The sequence below is a fragment of the Ovis canadensis genome, chromosome 1, assembly GCF_042477335.2.
Source record: "Ovis canadensis isolate MfBH-ARS-UI-01 breed Bighorn chromosome 1, ARS-UI_OviCan_v2, whole genome shotgun sequence".
NCBI lineage: Eukaryota > Metazoa > Chordata > Mammalia > Artiodactyla > Bovidae > Ovis > Ovis canadensis.
This window is the reverse complement of record NC_091245.1, coordinates 110,791,375-110,811,557: the sequence shown is the minus strand read 5'-3', so window position 1 is coordinate 110,811,557 and position 20,183 is coordinate 110,791,375. Positions and strand designations below refer to the sequence as shown.

Below are 20,183 nucleotides of genomic sequence, written 5' to 3'. Positions count from 1 at the left end.
ACATACATATATATGTATATTTGCATGTCTGGCTTGTTAATGTGAGCCTTCATAATGTGCTGTTACTCTAGTCCCCAGTGGAAGAATGTGTTTAGGTGCAACGTATTTACATGTTTCACAGAGTGCATGGACTCCACAATCCATGCAAAACACTGGAGCTTGTGTTTCACATTAATTGGTTGAGGGCGCCACCTGCTGGAAATCTTACTTAGCAATCCCACCCTGGGTTTTCTGATGCAAAATCTAAAATCTTTTTTCTCTGAAGTCCATGTTCTTGCAGACAGCATTTCCCTTATGACATGTGAGCTTCATTTATTATATACTCTTTCATTTGTGTGTCGTCACAGACATTAAACTGTGTTCTTTTCTGACTTGATTTTGGTCAAAGATCACATCTGTCCCATTTCAGCGCATGTGCTGTCTGTAAATCTCATCCATGATCCATATACAAAGGAAGAGAAATAAAATGTCAGACTTATCTGAAACGGCATGAGTGAGGAGTGGATTATTGGTTAAAGGTGTATAAAGCATAAGAGATAGAGTGCAATTTTATCCAGTTTAAGAGATGTCTTATTTAGTAATCCCTCAAATTCAGATGTTGTCCATAGTTTCCTATCACAAATTCTCTTCAAGGTTCTTAAAGTAAAATATGTATTTCTCCATAGTTTCCCAAGTGACCCCTCAGGAAACCAGTCTGCTGTAAAGTATCCTTTTCATGGTCTGTCTTAATCTGAGTACATTATGATTCAAAACTTTTCTCCAAGATCTTTAGGTAACACCATTAAACTGTTTCTAGGTTTTTGTCAAATAATTCTTTTCCTTTGAATTAAATTACTCTATGGGAGAGTTCTGGGATGAATCACTCTTTTTTATTAGTTTTTTAAAAAATTTCTATTTCATTTTAAATTGGAAGATAATTATTTTACAGTCTCATCAACAGGAATCAGCCACAGGCATACACATGTCCCTTCCTTCTTAAGCCTCCTACGTCTCCATCCCACCCCTCTAGGTTTTCACAGAGCTGGCTTTGGGTTCTTTGCCTCATACAGCACATTCCCACTGGCTATCTGTTTCACATGTGGAAATGTATATGTTTCAGTACCACTCTCTCAAGTCATCCCACTCTCTCCCTCCTCCGCTGTGAACAAAAGTCCGTTCTTTATGTCTGAGTCTGCTTTGCTGCCCTGCAAACAGGCTCATCCCTGCCATCTTTCTAGATTCCATATGTATGCATTAGTACACTAGAGTTGTCTTTCTCTTTCTGACTTACTTCCCTCTGTATAGTAGGCCCTAGGTTCATCCACCGCATTAGCACAGACTCAGATGTGTTCCTTGTGTAGCTGAGTGTTATTCCATTGAGTATATGTACCACATTTTCTTTATCCATTCTCTGTCAGAGAACATCTAGGTTGCTTCCATGTTTTCACTATTGTAAATAGCTGCAATGAGCTAGTGCTTCAGTGAGCACTGGGGTACATGTGCCTTTTTCAATAATGGTTTCCTGAGAGTGTATGCCCAGTAGTGGGATTTCTGGGTCATATGGTAGTATTATTCCTAGTTTTTAAAGGAGTCTCCATACTGTACTCCACAGTGGCTGTATCGATTTGCATTTCCACTAACAATGCAAGAGGGGTCCCTTTTCTCTCCACCCTTCCAGCGATGGATAAATCACTCTTAATTGCTTCTTCTCCTTTAATTCAGTCAACTCTTAATTATGGTCATTTTTTTCATCTACAAATAATCATGATTCACAGGGAATTTAGAGAAATGCCAGTATAAAGTACTGAGTTATTCACAAGAAAAGCAGCATTTGTTCATTTACTCAGCCAGTCCTCATTAAGTGCTTACTGTGTGCCAGGAACTTGGGGAAGCAATGGGGGAATGTGGGGAACAGGACAGACATGATTCCGATCCTTAGAGAGCTCGCTGTACATTGTGGAAGGCAGACATTGATTATAGCATCCCGGCATGTTCTGGTGAGCCCTCTGCTAAAATACATACAGAGAATGTCATGAAATATCTGGAAGGCTGAGAGTCATGGAAGTCTCCCTTGAAGAAGTGGTATCGAGCCATGGAGGAAAGGGAGAACAAAAAAAAACTCCAAGAAGACTATGAGATAGGAGCCAAACGCTGAGAGCCAGATTATGGAGGGGCTGATAAATCTTTCTAAGAAGTTTGGATTTTATTATAAGAACAGATACCAGCAATGAAAAATTTTAACAGTTTGTGTATGAAGGGCAGCAGGGGTGGCCACACTCAGATTTGTATTTTGAAAAGATTATTCTAGCTGAAGTTTGGAGAAGGTCTGGAGGGAAAACCCTGACAGGACATAAGTTTCGAGGTATGTGTGATGTGGCATTGGCTTACGTTAGGGCAGTGGAGAAGGAGACGAGTGAGTGAACGTGAGAGATATTTAAGATGTTGAACAGATAAAACTTGGTGGAAGTTGGTTAAGGCGTCAAAGGAAGAGACGAGTCCACAGTGGCTGCCAGCTTTCTGGCTTGAACAAAAGGAGGCGCCCCTTCATGAGACAGCAAGTGCTAGCCGAGATGTAGATTCTCAAGGCCAGAGAAGCTGAGTATTGCCCCTTGGACACGTTGAATTTGAGGTGTCTAAGGTGTATTGGTAGATATGTCTAGTGAATAACTAGATATATGAGCCTGGAGCACTGGGGAGGAATCTGGGCTGGAGATACAAGTCAGGATTATCAGCCTGTTGAGAGTAAATTGATGTTGTGGAAGTGGTCAATACCTCACCGAACATAAAGAAGAGAAGAATGACTAAGAAGCCCTGAAGAACACATCTTTTAAGGAATCATAAAAAGAGGAGGAAGCCAGCACAGAAGACCAGCCAGAGAGGCTGGGAGACAACCAGGAGGGCCAGTGCCAGAGCCAATGGTAAGAAGCTTTCAAAAAAAAAAGAGAGAGAAATGTGCAACAGAGGCCAAAATTGCTGAAAACAACGGATGTTTTTCTTTAGGATTTAGTGACACGTGGCCTTGTCCAGTGCAGGTCCAATGAAGGGACACAGTCAATTTCAGTGAGTTCACACACAAGTAAGGGATGAGGAAGTGGGGCAGTGAGTGCAGAAAATGAAAATATCTGCTGTAAACTGGAGTTTAGGGATGCAGTGGGAACTGGCAGGAGAAGTATGGTTAGGGAGAAATACTGTTGTTGCTTGCTCTTTGGAAAGAAAAGGGTTGAGAATGGTTCAGTGTTCACAGAAATTATCCCATAAAGAAAGAAAGGCTGAAGGAAACAAGAGAGGAAGTATTCACTTGATAGTTTAGTCCCTAAGAAGGCAGCCAGAGATAATAAATGCATAAATAAATAATTCACTGCACCCCTTTTTTTGTGTACAGAAACTGTCTTAGGAGCATTATCGCATTTGACTCTTATGCAGCCTCTCTGAGAAGTTCTATTATTATTAGCCCATTTCTTCGAGATGTGGACACTGAGGCACAGATAGGTACCAAGGCCATGCAGTACATGGTGGGGCTGGGATTCATATCGGGGTATGTGACTTGAGACTTGTACCCTTGATCACAAGGCCTTGTTATGGGATCCACAGTCTAGCTGGAGACGTAAATGGGAGATGTCCACCCTTGCTCTTGTAAGAGGTCTGGGGAGGAGGGGCTGGTCTGGATGCAGACAGGTGTCAGATTTGTTGGCATTATTAATTTCTTAGGGATGCCGTAACAAATTACCCCACTCTGGGTGGTGTCGGAGAAGGCAATGGCACCCCACTCCAGTATTCTTGTCTGGAAAATCCCATGGACGAAGGAGCCTGGTGGGCTACAGCCCATGGGGTCGCTAAGAGTCGGACACAACTGAGCAACTTCATTTTCACTTTTCACTTTCATGCATTGGAGAAGGCAATGGCACCCCACTCCAGTACTCTTGCCTGGAAAATCCCATGGATGGAGGAGCCTGGTGGGCTGCAGCCTATGGGGTCGCTAAGAGTCAGACCCGACTGAGCGACTTCACTTTCACTTTTCACTTTCATGCATTGGAGAAGGAAATGGCAACCCACTCCAGTGTTCTTGCCTGGAGAATCCCAGGGACGGGGGAGCCTGGTGGGCTGCCGTCTATGGGGTCACACAGAGTCGGACACGACTGAAGTGACTTAGCAGCAGCAGCATCTGCTCTCCTTCCCTCTGAAGGGGTCCCTCGTCTGGGGCCGCATACCTCCAGTCTCTGCCTCTGTCTTCACTTAGCTGGCCTCTCTGTGTCTCAGAACTCTTTCTGCCTTTCTCTTATCAAGAGACCTGTTGTTGAATGTAGGGCTCACCTCAAACCCAGGATGATCTCATCTGGAGACTCTTAGTTACATTTGCAATGATTCTTTTTCCAATTAAGTTCACAGATTTTGAGGGTTAGGATCTGGACATATTTTGGTGGGGGAGGGGGTACTATTCAACCCACTACAGTTAGAAAGATGAAGGAGTTTCTGTCTGATGGATCCCTGTATTCTATGGAATAGAGTATGAGTAGTTTTCTGAGAGTGAACTCAGAAGTAGAGGGGTCAAGTATCTGAGGAGTGAAGAAATCTGGCAGTGATTATTATTGAAATGTGGAGAGTCGACTGAATAGGAAACACAATATGTTTGTGGAGCAGCATGAAGAATGCAGATAAAGTTTGTTATCATTAATTTATAGCTGTGTGATTTTCTCTAACAGCAGTTTGCAGCCGGGTACATGCATGGGGAAAGCTGACAGATGAAATGGCAGGAGTTACAGTCAACAGGCAGGGGCACAGATGGGGGGTTAGCAGGACAGAGGAGGAGGTTTAGGGTACTGGCGGGGCGGGGGGTGGAGGGTGGGGGGGTTCTGTCCATAGGAGCAAAGCTGGCTGTGTATGGAAACAACGTCCGAGGAGGACTAAGGATGGGTCAAAAGGCAGGTGAAACCCTGAGAGCAATTCAGTGAACTATCTATGGTGCTACAAGGTTATTCTCAGAGTGAGTGTGGAGTATTTGATTGCATTGGTTTACATGAGGAAAAGGATCTGGTTGCAGTAGAGGCGAAAGAAGGTTAATGGAAATGGACAAGTCAAGAGAGAAGGCAGGGATATAACAAAACAGAAACAGATTCAAGGTCATAGAGAACAGTGGTTACCAGGGAGAAAGGGGAAAGAGGGGTAAGGGATTAAGGGGTACAAACTACTGTGTATAAAATAAATAAGTTTTAAGGATATGTTGTGCATCGCGGGGAATATAGCCAGTGTTTTATCACAAGTCTAAGTGAAGTATAATCTATAAAAATACTGAATGATTATGGTGCACACCTGAAACTGATATAATGTTATAAATCAACTATGCTTCAATTATTTTTTTAAAAAAGAGAAGGCAAGATTCAGGACAGGCCACCCATGTGAACACTGAGTTACACAGAAGAATGACAGGACCTGGGTGGCAAATGCTGCTGATGGTGTGATGTTTGACCTGGGACTCAGTGGTTGGAAGAGGCTATTAAGGTGGGTGTGGCTCCCTTGGAATGACACTGAATGCTGTGTTAGTGAAGATTCTAAGAGGAATAGAACCAATAGAGAGAGAGAAAGAGTGTGTGTGTGTGTGTGTGTGTGTGTGTGTGTGTGTGTTTACAGAGAGGGAGGGAGAGAGAGAGTTATTTATTGATTTATTATTAGGAACTTATGTGATTATGGAGGCTGAGAAATTCAGACCAAGGAGAATAGATAATATAGTTCCATTCCAAGGCAGGAGAAGACTGATGTTCTAGCTTGAAGACAGTCAGGTGGAGAAGAATTGTTTCTTAGCCTTTTATTCTACTCAGGTTGTTAACAGATTGGATGGAGCCCATCACATGGGGAGGGGTAATTTGTTTTACTCAGGCTACAGATTTAAATGTTAATCTTATCCAGGACTATCCTCACAGATACACCCAGAAATGATGTTTGACCAAAGATCTGAGCACTCCCTGCCCCACTCAAGTGGATACATAAAGTTAACCTCCACAAACACCTTGATTACATGAATAGTCTTACTCTACTGGTCTTAGTCTTCCTGATTTTAAATGAAGGGATAAAGAAGATTATTACTAAAGGTCCCTATAATTTTAACTTTCATGTTTTGCAGTATAATTTCAAACCCTTAGGGTGGAAGAAATTGTTAGTCGCTCAGTCATGTCCAACTCTTTGTGACTCCATGGACTGTAGCCCATCAGGCTCCTCTGTCCATGGAATTCTCCAGGCAAGAATACTGGAGTGGGTAACCATTCTCTTCTCCAGGGGATCTTTCTGACCCAGGAATTGAACTTGGGTCTCCTGCATTGTAGGCAGAATCTATACCATCTGAGCCACCAGGGATATCCTGGTAGAAGGGTGGGAAAAAACATCATGTTAAAATTCTCCTTAATTAAACATAACCCAGAAATGACTCCTGTGAATCCACAGATCTTAGAAACTAATGATTATAATCAGATTCTGGCTAATACTCACTATTTACCTGCTTAAAAAAAACCCCAAAACATTTATTTATTGCACTAGGTCTTCGTTGCTGCATGCGAGCTTTCTTTAGTTTCTACAAGTGGGGGCTACTCTTCATTTTTGAGCACTGGCTTTTCATTGCCGTGGCTTCTTTTGGTGAAGAGCACAGGCTCTAGGTACATGGGTTTCAGTAGCTGTGGCTGTTAAGTTTAGTTGCTCCATGGCATGCGGAATCTTCCTGGACTAGGGATTGAACTTGTGTCCCTGCATTGGCAGACAGATTTTTATCCACTGCGCCACCAGGGAAGTCCTCTTTAAAAAACAAACAAAAACATCCCCCCATAAAAGTCTCGACAAAACTTTCAACAGCACAACCACAGAAACTTCTCCTTCTTTTCCCACAGAAACCATTAACACATGGTTCCAAAATCTCCCTGGGCAACAAGAACTAGTTCTGGGTTGTTCTCTGTCTTCTGAGTGTAGATTAAGTGATATTGTGACAGGACAGCAGTCATCTCAGATGAGTCTCTCATTTAGGTCAGTGTAGCAAACTTGCCTACAAACAATGAATTCCAAGTTGTTACCTTTGTTTGAAATCTATGCATTTCATAGGTGGGCCGAATATTTCTTTTTAAATAGGTGTATCTGAAAATGATAAATACAGTCCTTCCTGGAAACAGAGGGTTGGGATGAGAGGACGTTTTGAAGCATAGTACATTTGCCTAGTTTGGGGTTAAGGAAAAGAGAGTGGAAGTTCAGCCCTCAGTGTACACGCTTCTGCTGGAGGAGTTAGATAGAGAAGAATCTTCTCAGATTGGCACACTTTATCTTTACTCCACTTGGAATGCCCTTCTTCCATTTCCTCACTTGATGACTTGAAACACCCTCTGAAATGTCAGACTCCTTTAGGTGGCTTTTCTTGGCTTCCCTTCCCACCCACTCTCATCTAGATCAGGTGCCCTACCTTTGTCTGCCTGTCACCTCCTGTGTGTATGTCTGTCATGGCGGTCCCCGTGGCATATTTACTTGTCTTTTATTTCTGTCTCCCCGACACAATGGCTGACACATGAGGCGATGAATTCATTTATACTGAAGTCATTTAATTGTGTACTCTTGATGAATTTGTCATTATCTTGCTCCCTTTGCTATGTCTGGCAACTATTTTATATCAATCACTATGCTAGCAACTAGGAGCATAAGATAAACAAAACATAGGAGGTCCTGATACTTGCGAAGTGTGTATTCACGTAGGAGAGACTGACCAAGAGGAAAGCAGTAGAAGAAAACTAAATAAGGTAGCCACTATTTGTAATTACTATGTCACAAAGGGAATAAATGAGAGACAGACAGAGGCTGATGGGTGAAGGTACTCTGGGTAAAATGAGTAACAAGCCTCTCCCAGTAGGTGATGCAGGAGAGAAGTAGGGAGGCAAATACTTCAGGCAGAGGAAACGGTAAGAGGAGGAGCTCAGTTAAATGTGGATGGAGTAGAATGAGCCAGGCATCCTGGAAAGACATAGGAGTGAGATCACTCAGAGATGTTACCCATCGTTAAGAGTTTGGAAGGGAGGACTCGGGAGACAAGTTAGGAAGTGATGCAGGAGCACCATCAGTGAAGGGGATGGTACTGTCTTGGAGTCATGCAAGGGCAGTAAAGACGGAGAATGTAGGCTTGAGATTATATGTTAAAGATAAAAATTGGTCAGGTTTTTGATAGTTTAGATGAGAATGATGAAGGAAAGAAAGGAATCAAGGATGTCTCTTACTGAAGTAATGGATTGCTGTGTACTGATTTGGGAAGATTTGGAAGAAGGAGAAAAAAACAGGCTCAGGATCCTACTGTACAGCATAGGGAACTATATTAATATCCTGTGATAAACCATAATGGAAAAGAATATGAAAAAAGAGTATATATGTATGTAAAACTGAATCACTTTGCTGTATAGCAAAAATTAGCATGACATTGTAAATCAGCCTTTGGTCACCTAATCTATGAAAAAGGAGGCAAAAATATACAATGTTGAAAAGACATCCTCTTCAATAAGTGATGTTGGAAAAACTGGACAGCTACATATAAAAGAACGAAATTAGAACATTCCCTAACATCATGCACAAAAACAAACTCGAAATGGGTTAATGACCTAAGTGTGACACCAGATACTATAGAAGTCTTGGAGGAACATGTAGGCAGAACACTCTTTTACATAAATCACAGCAAGATCTTTTTTGATTCACCTCCTAGAGTACTGAAAATAAAAACAAAAATAAACAAAAGGGACCAAATTAAACTTAAAAGCTTTTGCAGAGCAAAGGAAACCATAAACAAAATGAAAAAAACAAACTTCCGAATGGGAAAAAATATTTGCAAATGAAGCAACCAACAAGGGGTTAATTTCCAAAATATACAAACAGTTCATGCAACTCAATATATATATACACACAATCCAGTCAAAAATGAGTAGAAGGCTTAAATAGATATTTCTCCAAAGAAGACCTACAGATGGCCAACAAGTCCATGAAAATATGCTAAACATCACTATTAGAGAAATGCAAATCAAAACTACAATGAGATACCACTTCACACTGGTCAGAATGGCCATTATTAAAAATCTACAAACAATAAATGCTGGAGAGTATGTTGAGAAAAGGGAACCCTCCTACACTATTGATGGGAATGTAAATTAATTGGTTCAGTCACTATGGAGGACAATTTGGAGGTTCCTCAAAAAACTAAAAATAGAACTCTTATATGATCCAGGAACCCCACTTCTGGGCACATATACATGGGGGAAACCATAATTAAAAAATGACATATGCACCCCAATGTTCTTTGCAACACTATTTACAACAGGCAGGACATGGAAGCAATCTAAATGTCCATCAAGAGAGGAATGGATAAAGAGGATGTAGTCCATATATACAGTGGAATATTACTCAACCATGAAAATGGATGAAATAGTGCTATTTAAAGAGACATGGATAGACTTAGAGACTGTCATACAGAGTGACGTAAGTCATAAAGAGAAAAGCAAACATCATATAATATCTCCTATATATGGAGTCTAGAAAAAAGTACAGATGAACTTATTTGCAAAGCAGAAATAGAGACAGATGGAAAGAACAAATGAATGGAAGGGTGGGGAAGGGAAGGGTGGGATGAACTGGGAGATTGGGATTGAGATATATACACTATTATGTATAAAATAGATAACTAATGAGGACGACAGAGGATGAGATGGTTGGAGGGCATCACCAACTCAATGGTCATGAGTTTGAGCAAGCTCCAGGGGATATTGAAGGTCAGGGTACAGTCCATGAGGTCACAAAGAGTCGGACATGCCTGAGCAACTGAACAACAATAATGAGGACCTACTATATAGCACAGGAAACTCTATTCAGTGCTCTATGGTGGCCTAAATGGAAAGGAACTCCAAAAAAGAAGGAAATCTGTATACATATAAATTAATCACTTTTCTCTGTGGAAGAAAGTGATACAACATTGTAAAGCAGCTAAACACTAATAAAACTTTTAAAAAATGTAAGTCAACTATATTTCAATAAAAAAACAGGCTCAAGAGGAAGATAAGTGTTCTATTTACATTTGAGATATGTGTAAATTTTCCAAGAAAAGGCTAGTAGTTAATAGAAGCAGGTAGTTGGATACGAGTTTTAAGCTCAGAAGAGCTCAAAGACTTCACATGTAAATTTAAGAGGCCTCCACATAAAGATCCTACATAGATCTGTGGAAATTGACAAGGCTATTTAGAGAAAAAAAGGTAGAGAGAAGAACAAAGAGGGCTCAGACCAGTTATTTGGACCTCCCTGATTCGGCATTTGAGTAAAGGAGGAACCATTCAAAGAAACAGAAACAGCCCGTAAAAGAGAAAGTGATTTTTAGAAAGCAAAAAAGAAGAGTTTCCAGGAAGAGGAAATACCATTGCTGAGAAGTTCAGTAGGATGACTGAGAAATGTCCACTGAACTTTTTACAATCCAGAGGTCATGAGCACTTTGGCAAGGACCATTTCATTGAGAGGTGAGAGCTGAATTTAGATTTCAGTAGCACAAATTTGAGTGAGAATTCAGGACTCGAGGCAGTGTGTGTCCAGAATCACACTTTTCAAGAAGTTTGGCTATAAAAGAGCTCTGATAGATGGACCAGGAGTTATGGAGAGGTGTGGATCAGTGAAGGATTATTGTTATATTCTTAAGGAGAGATTGTGATTATGGGTTTTTTTTTTTTTTTTTTTTTTTTTGCCAGTGAAGATAATCCAGGAGAGAGGGAGAAGTTGGAGGTTCTGAAGAGAAAAGATAAGCGGTTGATGTCTTATAGGATTTAAGAAACAATGGCACCCAGTGCCAAAGGGGAAAGATGAGCTTCAAGAGGGAAGAAGGATGTGATTAAGGCCAGTGAATAGGCGGGTTCATAGGTAAGAAGATGTGGGGCTTCACCTCCAGTAGCTTCTGTTTTTCTCACTGAAGAATGAGGTGAAACCATGAGCAATGAGTGAACAAGTGCTTGGACCTACTCTGTTTCTCATGGCATGAAACTAATTTTGCCAGTTCTTAAGATAGTCAGGGGCCTCCCTGGTGGCTCAGTGGTAAAGAATCTGCTTACAGTGCAGGAGATGCAGAAGACATGGGTTCGATCCCTGGGTTGGCAAGATCCCCAGGAGGAAGGTATGGCAACCCACTCCAGTGTTCTTGCCAGAAAAATCCCAAGGACAGAGGAGCCCGGTGGGCTACAGTCCATAGGGTCACAAAGAGTCAGACAACTGAAGCAACTAAGCACACAAGATATTCAACTAGAATTGGCACTATTTCATAGAAACCTGGAAGGTCATTGCTCTTTGGCTTTTTAACTCTTTTTATTGTCAGGGACAGATTCCTCTTCGTCTATGCTTTTTCTTTTCTGAAGTTAGTTTGTGTGGTAGTTAATAGTTTTTTGATGAAATTCAAAATTCTGTATCAATCATTGCCCTTCAGTCATGCTGCAGGGGTGAAGGCTGGCCAGGACACCTCGCTGTGTGTGGTGGGAAGAATTGATTGTCATAGTTTCTAGATGGCGCTTCTTAAAGGCTTTGGAGGAGACAGGTGTATGAGAAAAAACATTTGTGCAGGAGAAAAGAAAAATGGAAATGATAAAAAGGAAAGATTAAGTTTTGCCATGTGCTGCACAATACTTAACACTCACATCTATCTTCCACAGAACATTTAATAAAATTTGTGCTACTTGTCAAAGTTGACACTGCTGCTTCCTGGGCTCAGTGTGGAGTAACAGCAGAGGCTACCCAAGGGATAGCCCATGCACATTTGGGTTACATTAAGTTTTTATTGTGAAATAAATTATTCATAGCCAAGGATGTATATAGAATATATGAACAGTTTAAGATGTATAATTACAATCATAAAATAAGCACTCAAGTTCCAACTAGCCAACTTAAAAAGAGAACATTGCCAGTTCCTCTGAAGACGCTTGGGTGAACCTCCTCAATGGTCAGAGATTAGTTGCTCAGTTGTTTCCGACTTTGTTGACCCCATAAAGCCTGCCAAGCTCCTCTGTCCATGGGATTCTCCAGGCAAGAATATTGAAGTGGGTCGCCATTCCTTCTCCAGGGGATCTTGACCCAAGAATCAAACCTGGGTCTCCTGCACTGCATACAGATACTTTATTGACTGAGCTACGAGGGAAGCCTCAATGGTATCCCTCTCCTACTTCCAGAGGTAACAAATCACCCCCTTAGTTTTCTTTATTGCCAAATAATAATATGTTGTTGTTGTTCAGTCACTAAGTTGTGTCCAACTCTTTGTGACCTCATAGACTACAGCACACCAGGCTCCCCTGTCTTTCACTGTTTCTCGAAGTTAGCTTAAATTCATATCCATTGAGTCAGTGACGCCATCCAACAATCTCATCCTCTGTCATCCCCTAGCCTCATTTATTTTTAAACTATATGGAAACACATTCTTTTGTGTTGCTTTGGTTCCATCATCATTGTACTTTTTGAGATTTATTCATGTCCTTAGAGGTACAACAGTTTATTTATGTCCATAGATGTGTAGTGCTCCATGATATGGAGATACCACAATTTATTAACACACCCTGCCTTTGACAACATGTGATTTGTTTCCAGGTTTTTCTGTTATAACCAGTGCTGCTAGAATATTCTTATATCTCATGGTGCAAGAGTTTTCAGATTATATACTTAAGAATAAGATCGCAGAGTCATAGGTTATATCCCTAGTCAATCTCATCAAGGTATACTTTTTTGCTTTCCAAAGTGATTTTTATCAATTTTATGTTGTCTTTTCAACAAAGACAATAAGAATTATATCCAATATGAATAATAACAGAGATTTTGCAAACTTGGAGGCAATATTATTAGTTGGTTCTCTCTGTAGAGATAGCCACAGTGCAGGAAATGGGTAGACACTCAGGCCGGTGAAATGTTGGTGGTACATGCTCCTTTGTTTCATTTTTTTTTTTTTCTTCCCTAACCTTCATTCTCAGACAGGAATATCTTTTAACACATGGATGTGGTTAGGAGTCTCCTAGGAGGCTGAGAATGTCAGAAAACAGGAGATTCAAAGGTCGAGGCAGAAAAAGAAGGGAACATTGCCCTATGCACGTATTTGAGGATCTGGAATGTCCAACAAACAGTGAAAGGGTAGGGGTTGCTGTGCAAATATTTTTGTCAGAAATTTTGGCCCCAGAGTTGAAATGCTTTTTGCAGCTAGGAATTCCTGTGGTCACTGTTGGATGCGTTAGTGAGAACTGCAAGTTTTTCTAATCTTTCATCCCCACAGAATATGGAAATGCAAGTATCATCCTACCTGAAATTCTGGTACCCTGACACTAAGGTAACTTTGCCCTGCGTTTCCTGGCGTAAGAGTACCTGGTACCCACACAGCTTCCTCTCTGCATCCTCTTCCTTTCTAGGGGATCAGCCATTAACCAATCACATTAGAAAAACAACCTTGAATCCTCTCAAGATCCCTGAAAATTAGATATTGTTCCAACTTTAGAGATGAGAAAACTGAGGCTCAGAGAGGTGAGTAACTCACCCCAAATTAGGTCACTTCTAAGTGGTAGACTAGAAAGCTGAAGCCACAGCTGTTTAACTGCATCTGTGTTTTTCCTCCCTGTTCTTTCCCTGTTTTTCTGTTCTCTGTCTTGTCCTTTATAACCATATGGTCCTGAACAAGTGTCTTCTCCTGTCTGAGCTTTAGATTGAAAATTAGCAGTTCACATAGGTTTAATGAACATTTATTAAAGACTGAAAATCACCCTATGGACATCTCACATTCTAGTGAGAGCAATGTTCTGAGCCAGCAAAAGATCTTTCTCCCTCTATCTTACTACTCATCTTGTTGCTACTATTTTTATACTTGTTTTCTAAATCTATTCTCACAGCCTGTGGCTAAACATGTGAGTTTAGCTTGTTCTATAGCTGGTGTGTACCTACAGTTAGGTAGGTCTTGACTATAAAACTTGCTCCAGTGTGGTGTTGATTGTCTGCTATTTTGATTTCATCCTATTTTGCCAACCAAGAGCATGTTTCTTCTCATAAAAGTGAGTTTTTAATGGAGGCCTTCTTCAGATCCGCTGTTACAAACTCACACACACCTTAGCGCTGGTATCTGTCTCAGGAAAGCAGTCAGGCTTGGCAGCACCACGGATACGCCCATCAATACCCAAGGAAAACTGCTATTGCAGCCTCCCGGGTTCATTACTTCTCTAGTGACACCTCACCCTGCTAACAGGGGATCAGAAGCAGAGGCAGGAGGTGTAATTCAAATGTGGGAAAGATTCAAATCAGCCTCTATCCTGGTGTGGCTTGGGGAGACCCAATCCCTACCACCTAGGAGGCTAACTGATTCAGACCTTTCTCCTCCGGGACAGCCAACTTGCTGCCTTGTGTGCTGGTCCACCTCACCTATTTCTCTCTTAGTCCCCTGGTTGGAAAGAAAGATGCTGATTCTCCAGGGTAGCCCTCATCCACTGGGAATGTGAAGACTGTGATCGAGGAGTTGTTCTCTATGACCCCAGCGTGTGTGCATACGTGTGTGTGCATGTGTGTGTGTGTGTGCACACGTGCACTTAGTTGTGTTCAGCTCTTTGCAGCCCCATGGACTGTAGCCTGCTAGGCTCCTCTGTCCATGAAATTTTCCAGGCAGGAATACTAGAATGGGTTTCCACTTCCTACTCCAGGGGATCTTCCCGACCCAGGGATTGAACCTGAATCTCTTGGGTCCCCTGCATTGGCAGGTAGATTCTTTACCATTGCATCATCTGGAAAACCCCATCTGTGATCCCCAAATACCCCCAAAACAATTAATTGAGATAAAAAGAAATTCTAAACTCTTCTAATAATGGTCATGTACATGAAGAACAATATTAGGGACCTCAGGTTCTGGTTCCTTTTTGCAGATGGTTGCCCTGTAATCCTGTGTCCTCTACTTGAAAACTGGGTAAAGAATCTCAAAAAATTGTCAAGATTACTGAGAATAGCAATGGATGGGAGACTAGAAGTTTTTCATAGTCTAAAACAGTAGCTGGCCAACTTTTTCTGTAGGTCAGATAATAACTATGTGGTCCCTTCTGTGTCTGTGGAATATGAAGCTCTGTGTAGATTTACAATCTTTAAATGTATAAAAACCATTCTTAGCTTGGTAGCCTTACAAAAATGGACTGCAGGGTGGATTTGGCCTGTAGTTTGCTAACTGCAGTCCTATAAGCTCATCTGCAATTTTAGAGCAGCTGGATATTAGAGAAAAATCTTCTAGAGACTTAATATGGTATATTTTGAGAGGAAGCAATGAGCAGAAATATCAGGCTCAAGCACAACTAATTAGAAAATAATCTGGAGAACAAAATGGACAAAGGAGAGTAAAGATAAGGAAGAACAGAGATTGTGAGGCAATTATTTAAAGGAATTAGGGATGTGGAAAAGAGGCAAAGATAGGGGATGAGGATTGAATGGAGTATCTTGAACAAAGTATAGAGTCTGGGAAAATGGTGCAAATGAGGCAGATTTTCTCCTAAGCATGTGCATGCATGTATTCATGCTATCACTTCAGTCGTGTCTGACTCTTTGTGGCCCCATGCACTGTAGTTCCCAGGCTCCTCTGTCCATGGGATTCTCCAGGCAAGGATATTGGGGTCAGTTGCCACATCCTTCTCCAGGGGATCGTCTCAACCCAGGGATCAAACCTGTGTCTGCTGCGTCTCCTACGTTGTGGGTGGATTCTTTACTGCTGAGCCACCAGGGAAGCCCCTCCTAAACATAGTTACTGGCAAATACACACGAGTCCTGGTATGTAGCAGACTGGATTTGCATGGGAAGATGAGGAGGAATTTACTCCCATCTGTGGCTTATCGCTACATGCATTCATGCTCAGTCGCTTCAGTCTTGTCTGACTGCTTGTGACCCCATGGACTGTAGCTCCCAGGCTCCTCTGTCCATGGGGTTCTCCAGGCAAGGATATTGGGTGGGTTGCCATTTCTTCCTCCAAGGGAACTTCTCAACCCAGGGACTGAACCTGTGTCCCCTGCATCTCCTGCATTTGAGGCAGATTCTTTCCACTGAGCCACCAGGGAAGCCTGGTTTATCACTTTGGTCCTCTTAACCATATGGGTCAGGTCACAGGTCTTCACTTGCTTTCCTGCCACCATCCAACACTGTTAGTTTAGTGCTTGTTCAATCAGCTTTCATGATTGAAAAATAAGGAGGGAAAGAGTTCATTACCTCCCTGGGGTGTAGGTTGGCAAGGGTGATTAGGAAGAATGCAATATTGTGGAACATTTTCTGTGGATTGAGAAGTAAGTGCAATAATGTAAATCATGGCACTTTAACCAAAATATAAACATGTTTTCTCACAGATAACTGACCATGAGAGGAAACGCAAAATGGACAAAGAGGACAATCAGAATATTAATGGAGAGGTGATACATGTCAAAGAGAAAATAAGAAAATGGATCTCAACTGTATGACTAGGTTGAAAAACAGGTAAACAGGCCAATTTCTGCTGGGAGATAATTGAAAGGCTGAGACATTTTAATACCCAAGAAATATTGAACATCACAATATTTGCACAATATATTGAATATCTCAAACAGGCCCATTTGCTCAGAATGACGGAAGAGCCCTGAACTAGGAATCAGAACGTCTTGGGTTTAGCTTTTAGTCTGCTCGGTAATTTGAAATCCGTGTAATCTGTGTGATTGAGCTTTTCTGAGACTTGTTTCCTCATTGGTAAAATGGAGATGGTATGTTTTTCCTTTTCCATACTGTTATTTTGATTTATACATGCATATTAAATGGCTTTGTAAAGCATTAGGAACTATGATAATGACGGAGATTTTGTTTTAGTATTTTATTATTATTTATCACTATTTTATTAATGAGTTCGCTTCACTAATAGAGCAGGCTGGGTATTATGATTCAGTTCAGTTCAGTTCAGTTCAGTCACTCAGTCGTGTCTGACTCTGTGACCCCATGAATTGCAGCATGCCAGGCCTCCCTGTCCATCACCAACTCCCGGAGTACACTCAGACGCGCGTCCATCGAGTCAGTGATGCCATCCAGCCATCTCATCCTCTGTCGCCCCCTTCTCCTCCTGCCCCCAATCCCTCCCAGCATCAAAGTCTTTTCCAATGAGTCAACTCTTTGCATGAGGTGGCCAAAGTACTGGAGTTTTAGCTTTAGCATCATTCCTTCCAAAGAAATCCCAGGGTTGATCTCCTTCAGAAAGGATTGGTTGGATCTCCTTGCAGTCCAAGGGACTCTCAAGAGTCTTCTCCAACACCACAGTTCAAAAGCATCAATTCTTCGGCGCTCAGCCTTCTTCACAATCCAACTCTCACATCCATACATGACCACAGGAAAAACCATATCCTTGACTAGATGGACCTTAGTCGGCAAAGTAATATCCCTGCTTTTGAATATGCTATCTAGGTTGGTCATAACTTTTCTTCCAAGGAGTAAGCGTCTTTTAATTTCATGGCTGCAGTCACCATCTGCAGTGATTTTGGAGCCCAAAAAATAAAGTCTGACACTGTTTCCACTGTTTCTGCATCTATTTCCCATGGAGTGATGTGACCGGATGCCATGATCTTCGTTTTCTGAATGTTGAGCTTTAAGCCAACTTTTTCACTCTCTTTTACTTTCATTAAGAGGATTTTAGTTCCTCTTCACTTTCTACCATAAGGGTGGTGTCATCTGCATATCTGAGGTTATTGATATTTCTCCTGGCAATCTTGATTCTAGCTTGTGTTTCTTCCAGTCCAGCATTTCTCATGATGTACTCTGCATAGAAGTTAAATAAGCAGGGTGACAATATACAGCCTTGATGTACTCCTTTTGCTATTTGGAACCAATCTGTTGTTCCATGTCCAATTCAAACTGTTGCTTCCTGGCCTGCAGACAGATTTCTCAAGCGGCAGGTTAGGTGGTCTGGTATTCCCATCTCTTTCAGAATTTTCCACAGTTTATTGTGATCCACACAGTCAAAGGCTTTGACATAGTCAATAAAGCAGAAATAGATGTTTTTCTGGAACTCTCTTGCTTTTTCCATGATCCAGCGGATGTTGGCAATGTGATCTCTGGTTCCTCTGCCTTTTCTAAAACCAGCTTGAACATCAGGAAGTTCACAGTTCACGTATTGCTGAAGCCTGGCTTGGAGAATTTTGAGCATTACTTTACTAGCGTGTGAGATGAATGCAATTGTGCGGTAGTTTGAGCATGCTTTGCAATTGCCTTTCTTTGGGATTGGAAGGAAAACTGACCTTTTCCAGTCCTGTGGCCACTGCTGAGTTTTCCAAATTTGCTGGCATATTGAGTGCAGCACTTTCACAGCATCGTCTTTCAGGATTTGAAACAGCTCCACTGAAATTCCATCACCTCCACTAGCTTTGTTCATAGTGATGCTTTCTAAGGCCCACTTGACTTCACATTCCAGGATGTCTGGCTCTAGATGAATGATCACACCATCGTGATTATCCGGATCGTGAAGATCCTTTTTGTATAGTTCTTCTGTGTATTCTTGCCACCTCTTGTTAATATCTTCTGCTTCTGTTAGGTCCATACCATTTCTGTCCTTTATCAAGCCCATCTTTGCATGAAGTGTTCCCTTGGTGTCTCTAATTTTCTTGAAGAGATCTCTAGTCTTTCCCATTCTGTTGTTTTCCTCTATTTCTTTGCATTGATCGCTGAAAAAGGCTTTCTTATCTCTTCTTGTTATTCTTTGGAACTCTGCATTCAGATGCGTATATCTTTCCTTTTCTCCTTGGCTTTTTACTTCTCTTCTTTTCACAGCTATTTGTAAGCCTTCCCCAGACAGCTGTTTTGCTTTTTTGCATTTCTTTTCCATGAGGATGGTCTTGATCCCTGTCTCCTGTACAATGTCACAAACCTCATTCCATAGTTCATCAGGCAGTCTATCTATCAGATCTAGGCCCTTAAATCTATTTCTCACTTCCACTGTATAGTCATAAGGGATTTGATTTAGGTCATACCTGAATGGTCTAGCAGTTTTCCGTGTTTTCTTCAATTTCAGTCAAATTTGGTAATAAGGAGTTCATGATCTGAGCCACAGTCAGCTCCTGGTCTTGTTTTTGTTGACTGTATAGATCTTGTCCATCTTTTGCTGCAGAGAATATAATCAATCTAATTTCAGTGTTGACCATCTGGTGATGTCCATGTGTAGAGTCTTCTGTTGTGTTGTTGGAAGAGGGTGTTTGCTATGACCAGTGCATTTCCTTGGCAAAATTCTATTAGTCTTTGCCTTGCTTCATTCCATTTTCCAAGGCCAAATTTGCCTGTTACTCCAGGTGTTTCTTGACTTCCTACTTTTGCATCCCAGTCCTATATAATGAAAAGGACATCTTTTATAGGTGTTAGTTCTAAAATGTTTTGTAGGTCTTCATAGAACCATTCAGCTTCAGCTTCTTCAGCATTACTGGCTGGGGCATAGACTTGGATTACTGTGATATTGAATGGTTTGCCTTGGAGACGAACAGAGTTCATTCTGTCATTTTTGAGATTGCATCCAAGTACTGCCTTTCGGACTCTTCTGTTGACCATGAAGGCTACTCCATTTGTTCTGAGGGATTCCTGCCTGCAGTAGTAGATATAATGGTCATCTGAGTTAAATTCACCCATTCCAGTCCATTTTAGTTCACTGATTCCTAGAATATCGATGTTCACTCTTGCTATCTCCTGTTTGACTATTTCTAATTTTGCCTTGATTCATGGCCCTGTCATTCCAGGTTCCTATGCAGTATTGCTCTTTACAGCATTGGACCTTGCTTCTGTCATGCGAGTGTATGTTCCTCGGTCCTTTGTCTCGTCACAACAAAGATTTGGAGCAATGGACATTAAAGCCCTTGGCGCATCACAGCTCTCGGGTCTTGGACAAACCGTGTTATAGCTCTTAGGCAAATCAGTGTTACAGCTCTATCTTATTTATAAGATAGCAGGAGAATCCATCCTCAAAGTGTGAGGGCATGCCAACCAAAGATTTGAAGGGAAGAGAGTGGAGGAGAGAGAGGGAGAGAGAGAGAGGGAGAGAGAGAGAGAAAGAACGCGTGCACGCGGGAGAGGAAGAGAGCGAAAGCGCTTTGGCTCCTCCTTTTATATGTTTTTTCCTCTACCTGGGCCTGCCCTATGCAAATTTGGCTTAGCCAGGAGTGCTGTTTGTTCTACCTGAAGTCTTCACTCTGGTCCTCGGACCTTCCTTT

The 20,183-nt window shown here is 41.6% G+C and overlaps 1 long non-coding RNA gene across 2 annotated transcripts in view; it reads left to right on the top strand.

Annotated features, from left to right (window-relative positions):
* Positions 1–20,183, top strand: part of LOC138433894 (uncharacterized) — an 86,381-nt gene that overhangs the window by 54,678 nt on the left and 11,520 nt on the right. For both annotated transcript variants that reach the window (XR_011254504.1, XR_011254505.1), the window contains one exon: positions 16,326–16,452. This is a non-coding gene — a long non-coding RNA (uncharacterized lncRNA). The remainder of the gene's footprint in view (positions 1–16,325; positions 16,453–20,183) is intronic.